Below are 7,412 nucleotides of genomic sequence, written 5' to 3'. Positions count from 1 at the left end.
TAAGAAAGCTCAAGTCTTTTATTCAAGTGGTGATCGATATGATGAAAATTGGCGGAAACCTAAGAGGGATTGGCTACCATACGAGGAGTATAAGAAGGCAAAGGAGGAGAAATACAAGCAGAAGGAGAGGGGACTATACCAAAAGGAAGAACCGGTAGAAAAGAAAGCCGATTTAGAAGAGTTATTCACTAGATTCATAGTCGCATCCGAAAAAAGACACAATGATCACGATGCTGCCATAAACGAGATCAGAAACATGCTTAGGAATCAACAAGCATCAATTCTCAACATTGAGAAACAGCTGGGGCAGCTTGCGCATCAAGTGAATGATAGAAGACCGGGTCAACTTCCGAGTAACACCGAACCCAATCCAAGAATGGAGAATGTAAGTGTAATAACCTCCAGTAGTGAAGAAACACATACAGAATCACTGAGAATCTCCAAGAAGAAGGCAGAAAAGGTGGAAGAATCGGACCCAGCAAAACCCGATCCGACTCACCGAGTTACTCCAATGGACTCGACGAGTCCATGCGTAAATGAGAAAACTGTTAGTTCTTTGAAGCCTTATAATCCTCCTCTGCCATACCCAATCAAAGTCATGCCTGTAGAAAAAGTAGAAGCATACAGAACCTTCATGACGCATGTTAAAGCTTTACAAGTCAATGTGCTATTTGTGGAAACAATGCTACAAACACCTAAGTACTTCAACTTGCTGCCTTTTTGCTGCTAGGAAAGATTTGGCTGAAGTCGCGGAAATATTGATGAGTGAGCTACCTTAAAAGAAGGGTGATCCGGGAAATATGGTGATTTCGTGCCAATTTGGTAATGAAGTTTTCACCCAAGCATTAGCTGATTCAGGGGCAAGCATCAATTTGATGCCTTTGTCATTCTTTAAGAAGTTGAATTTACCAGAACCAAGGCCGGTGAATATGAAGATCCATTTGGCGGACAAGACGATAATTCATCCACAAGGCGTTTGTGAGGATCTCCTAATAAAAGTTGACAGGTTTATTTTCCCAGTAGACTTCGTGGTAGTTGATATGAAAGAAGACCCCAAAATTCCAATTATTTTGGGGAGATCATTCTTGAACACCGCGTGTGCTTTAATTGATATATGTGAGTCTATTGACATTAAGGGTGGGTGATGAATCTATAATGTTTAAAGCTATTCCAGAAGCCAAGCAAGAAGAGGAAAAGAATGAAGAAATCTCAATTATCCAATTGGATGATGAGATATTACAAGAAGAGTTTGCACGTTTGCTAAAAGAAGATCCAAGCAAGTTTTTGATACACTCTGAAGAAGATGTAGATGTTAACAAGGACTTGGAGGAGTTAGAAAAGCTACTGGAAGGAGCCAGTTCAGAAAACACCCAAGAAGTGATGAAACCCGATCAGACTCGCCGAGTCACTTTAATGGACACGACGAGTCCAGTCAAATTTGACAAAGACTTGGCCAACTTCAATTTGTTTGTTACTAGTTCTTCACATAACTTGGATTTAGATATTATTCATGATTCTTTAGAAGAACAAACAGCAGAAGGAGGAAAGGGAAGGAAAGTTCAATACGCCGATGTAGCATGTCTTGATACGATTCCGTTTGAAGATGGGTTGAGCACGGGAAAGGATGAAGAGACAAAGGAAAGGAGGGTGGAAGCTGATCAACCATTCACTACTAAACCTAAAGCACGAACCATCATGAAATATGAAGTAATTAAATTTAAAGAGAAGGAGGTGCAAGAGAAGGTGAAAAAGAGTGGGGTAAAGAAGAAAAAGAGGAAAAGGGAAGCCCAAGCAGCTGAGGATGATGCTGTGAAAAGGAAAAGAGATGCATTGAAAAGGGATTACAAGAAGAAGATTCACGCTTACAAGACCAAGTACAAATCACAAAAAGTTAGGCGTGCATTCCCGATGCTCGAAGATGACGAAACGTAGACGGGAAGGAGTCTAGCTAATGACTCCTTAAAAAGAAGCGCTTGGCGGGAGGCAACCCGTTATATAGAGTTTGCTTTCTTTTACTTTTTACTTTTTTTTTAATTTTTCCTTCGTTTTTAGAATTTTAATCTTCCAAATCATCGGACATGTCTGCTTGAGAGTGTGCATAGGCTAAGTGTGGGGTGAAATGATTTTAAATAAATAACAAAATTTTGAAAATTATGAATTTTTTGCAAGAGACTCGTCGAGTCTGACCACGACTCGACGAGTCCATATGGATTTCAGAAAAAGTTTGACTTCGCGACCAGACTCGCCGAGTCTGACCCCGACTCGACGAGTCGGTATTATTTACAGAAAAAAATAATTTCCAAATTACTTTTACAACCGGTAACTAGGGTTTTAACCCTAAGAATCAGTTTCTTTTCACACATACACTCGCCGTGCGCCTCTCTCTCAAACTTTCTCTCAAGCATTCATCTTTGTTCTTCAAGTTTTCTTCAAATTTCTCAAGTTCAATCTCATAAGGTAACAAATTTCTTCTTGTTTTCTGTTAAGAACGTGATTATAAGGCCATCTATGGTAGCAATTGCATGAAAAACCCGTTTTTGAAAAGTAGTAAATTTCTAGGGTTTTGATTTTTCATGAATTATGTTGTTTTGACTGCTTATTTTGGCCTTAATACCTTAATAGTAAGTGCCTAGACAAAACCCTTGACGAAATTTCCAGGTTTCATGGTCTAATTTTCATCGACCCGCCGACTGACTCGTGCAGTTCGCGCGACTCGCCGAGTCGAACCTGGACTCGACGAGTCTAGTCGGGGGAACATATGCGAGATGTTTTTAATTATATTCTGTGTTTCTGGGTTTTGTGTATTTGTTTTGCAGAAATTATGTTCAGAAGGGGGCAAAGTTCCAGTGGCAACCAAGGGGATTTTCCATGGCTAAACTTCCCACAAATCGAGTCCGCTTCGACATTGCGGAAATGGAAGAAGAAGCTGGCTGATATCAAGAAGAAAGAGGTCTATTTGCCCAACCGGATAGATTGGGATTGGCTGCAGAATGTTCGCTATGAGGAGGAGTTAGCTCCTTATCTTTTGAAGGAGTTTCACCATGAAGGCGAAACAATGGTTTGTGATGGGTGGAGCCAGGTCTTCCGTATTCAAGAGCCGGTTTATTTGGAGTTTTGTTTGGAGTTTTTCTCCACGGTATCTTTCACCGGGGGAGTGGATGCTTATCACCCGTCCAGCTTCAGTTTTTGTCTTGGGGGAGAGTTTCACCAATGCTCTGTGATGGATCTTGCCTGTCGATTAGGGGTTTATGATCAGCCCTTGGTCTCAACACCCATCTTTCGAGCCTTTTTGGCACAAACCCATATGGTGTTTCCCGAAGGAGTTACGAGTACGGGCTGGTGGAATACAATTGGTAACAAGGTCTATATTTCAAAGTTGGCACAGGAAGGGAGCATTCGATCCCCAACACACCGCCTCATTCATCGTCTCATTTCATCCACCATCAATCAACGAAAGGATGATGACAAGGTTTCCAACCTTGATGTCTTCTATTTATGGAGCATCATTACACCCGACGTTTTTTGCAACATTCCTTGGTGTCTAGCTTCATATCTCTCGGAGGGTGCGGTCAAGGATCGCAAAACTTCCCGAATTAATGGTGGGATGTTTGTCATCCGGTTGGCCAACTCATTCGGGTTGATGAACCGCGGTGCGTGGAATTTCATGAAGATGATCCCTACACCTCCGTTCAATCCAATTCTTTTCCGGAGAGCGAGGATTATTGAAGATTATGGTGGTGGCCACTATGCCATCCTGAATGATGATCCGGTTGTTGGTCCCGAAGCACCGGGGAGGAGGGTTCGTTCAAGGAGAGAGCGGGATGTTGAGGATGAGCCGCCAGTGATTCCGGTTGAAAATGAAGAAGTACCAATGGATTGGTACAATGTGGAGATGAGACGACTACAAGACCAAATGGCACGGGGCTTGAATTTTCGCAACCAATCGCATATCCGACTTTTTGACCACTTTAACATTCCACACATCGATGGTGGTAACTTTCCATATATTCCATCATGGGAAGAGGTGATAAGTGCAAGACGAAGTGGTGCTGGAGGAAGTGGAGTAGGGCTTGATGATGATGATGAGGAGGATTGATTTTTTTTATTGAACAATTTTTAATTTTTTTTAATTTTTGTGTTTGTTTTTATTTGGTTTGTTTGATGTTTTTAAAACTTGCTTTTGATGTTTAATTGATGTTTGATGCTTTGACAATTTTTCAGAATTGAATTAGGAGTGCTAGCTTCAAAAGGGGTTTAGAGTTATATAGTCAAAGTGAGAAAGGGAGTCAAGAAAAAGGAGCGTTAGAGTTAAAGTATTGAGTCCGGTCCTTAGAGATGTTGGCAAGGGAGTCTAAAAGTGAATAGAAAGTATAGAGAGTTTATTGGAAGCTGGATCAGATGCAGAATGCTATTATTTTCATTCAGCGACCAACTCGCCGAGTGCACTAAGCTGACTCGACGAGTCGCCCTTAATTCTCAAAAATGCGAATATTTCCTGAAGTAACTCGACGAGTCTGGTATATACTCAACGAGTCGTTTGGTTTCATGTCGAAGGGGCTGCTGATTAGAGTACCACTTGACTATCTATTCTTTCCATATTTATTCCTGAAGATCCTACACTGTTTCCGCGTATTTGGAGTGACACACACGATACTTGACACCCAAGGCATGGAAGAGTTGTTCCCATGTCTAAAGTTAATTGAAGTTGGAGCTGAAAAGGAAGTGATCAACCTATCCACTGCTATCCTAGGGGAGTTTGTTCCAATTCCCTCTTTAGTTTTTTTTTATGTTTTTATCATGCATAATATGCAATGAGGGCATTGCATCAAATAAGTGTGGGGTAGGGGGTTGGTTACATATTAGAAAATTTAGAGTCTTAATTTAGGCTAAATTTTAAAATTTTGCATACCAAAAGTATTACTTAGGATCTAAATTAGAAAATTTTGGTAAAAGTAAAATTAGGACTCCATGTTAGAGTTGTGTTGATGATTGCATGAAAACCCAAATGTTTAGTTGAGCCTATATACGTTCTAGTGCATTTGTGGCTTCCTTATTGTAGTGAAATCATGGGACAAAAACACAACCCTGCTCGGCCCGAGGGATGCAATATGTTTAGCAGCCTAAACCTGAAATGTATCCAGGAAGATTTTTATCGTTAGCCAATAAAGGTTGAAGTTGAGCGCCCCTGCATAAGCATGTAGGGATTTGAGTGAAAAAAGAGAGGTACATGTTTAAAAAAAAGAGAATTACAAGAGAAATTGTATGAATTTTGGAGTAATTAAAGTGAAGATCAAAAGATCAAAATTCCAAGAAATCTAAAAAGTTGAAGATAACCGAAAATCAAACAATAAAGGTGGTGAATTCAAAGAGATCAAAGCAAATATCAAAGAAGAGAAGAACTCAAAAGAGCTCCATAGTGGTATCAAAAAGTTGTAATTCTAGATTATGTATGCTCAGGTTGCTCAATTAAAAACACCTTGAGGGTAAGAGGTTTTCTGCGGATGGATTCGGAGGGTTGCATAAAATGAGCATAGTTCGGGATGAGTGGGCAAATGTTTATGAGGATTGTGAGTATTTGGAGTATCGGAGCTCTTTAGGAAAAATTTTAGACACAAATGCATGCGTTGCGGTCTTGGCATAATGGTTGGGTTAGATTGGAGTTGTTATATATGATTCTAATATGTTTAAAATTCAGTTTTGCTTGAGGACAAGCAAAAGACAAGTGTGGGGTATTTTGATATGTGCATAATTAGTTCATATTAAGTATACATTTTTATTCATTTATTAGCTAAATTATTGCATATTATGGACAAAAGGTACTTAAAAGTGTTAAATTATGTTTTTCAGTCCAAAGATGAAGCTCGGAAGCAAATGGAAGCGGGAGAAATAGTTAGAAGATCGAGAATGAAATAAAGAAGAAAAACACTAAAAATGGCACCTACTCGGCGAGTCAGATCGACTACTCGGCGAGTCCAATCGAAGAATCGAGAAGATAATGACTCGGGATTCCAGAGAGTTATCACAATACGGGGAATGTGAGAGGGACTCGACGAGTCACCACTTGACTCGACGAGTCGATTCGTATATTTAAAGATAATTCCACATATCGATTGAAGGGAGTTCTGGGACGATTCAGAAATACTTTGCTACGATTGAGAAGCCAGAAAAACCCTAGAAGACAACGAAGGAAGCTAGAATTCAATTCCGGAGAGTAATTGAGGCAAAATTTCATCATTCCATTTATTCTTTTGTTTTATCATTATGGTTAAGCAATTTGACTTTGTTTGTTTGCTGTTATTTACTTCAATTATGAGCTAAAACCTTTAGACTTCTTTTTGGGGATACAAAGTTGAAAATATTGTTTGATTGATTGGTAGGATTAATTCCAAGTTGGTGAATTTTTGTTATTTTAGCTTGCTAAAGAACCTTGTGTGTGAATAATAATTAATTTTCTGTTAATAGGAAGATAATTGATTAGCATGAACATCTATTAATTATTAACCTCATATGCTATGTGATCACTATGCTATATGTCTAGGATTAATGAATATGAAACTAGAATTAATAAGAAAATTGAGTAAATTCATGTGCAAGCTTGTAAGATGACCATCAAACAAGAAGTTAATTAAAAGAATAAATTAGTTAACTATTGCAAGTCTCACTTAACCCGAATAATTAATCTAGTGAATATAATTAAATTAGACAATTGGCCACTGTTTAAGTTAGTTTATTTGCTAAGGATTAGGGTAGTGAATACGAATCTAATCACTTGAATCGGTAACCAACGAAAGAATTAATCCATTGCACCATTACCTTGAAATCAACCATAGAGTCAACCAAGTTGAACTAAACAGAAGTTCCTTTCCAATTATTGAATCTAGTTAAGTCGTTATCTTCTAGTCTTAATTTAGTAATAGTTAGTAAGTTTCTAGTCTTGTAAAACTAGAGAAAACCCCTACTTCTTAATTAACTTAGATAAAATTAGTTTTTAATTTGATTTGCCGTTCCCTGTGATCGATACCCTGCTTATTTAGCTATACCACAATTGATAGGTTCACTGCCTTTTGTGTGTTATTTGATAATTAAAAGTAGGTTCAAAACTAAGTGAGTTTACACACATCAGTTATCATTTTACTATAGAAAATATAAGATTTTCTTAAAAAGATATTTTCTTCATATTTCAAAGAACTATTACAGTTAACTCCGTAAGCACCTGGTGAATACATCAGGGTTATATACAATGAGGATCTAACAAAAAATGGGATGTCTGACCTCCGCCTCATTTCCTGTTCCTTGTTTTGTTGTGGGCTTAGGGAAGATTCACACAATCGATTGTCTGTTTGATCTGGATTGTATATAACTTGTATTCATTAAGTACTCACAAAAGGAATTTTAAGAATCATTTTTACTTA

This window comes from Lactuca sativa, chromosome 9 (genome assembly GCF_002870075.4).
Source record: "Lactuca sativa cultivar Salinas chromosome 9, Lsat_Salinas_v11, whole genome shotgun sequence".
In the NCBI taxonomy this organism is placed as follows: domain Eukaryota; kingdom Viridiplantae; phylum Streptophyta; class Magnoliopsida; order Asterales; family Asteraceae; genus Lactuca; species Lactuca sativa.
Note: the sequence above shows the minus strand (reverse complement) of the source record.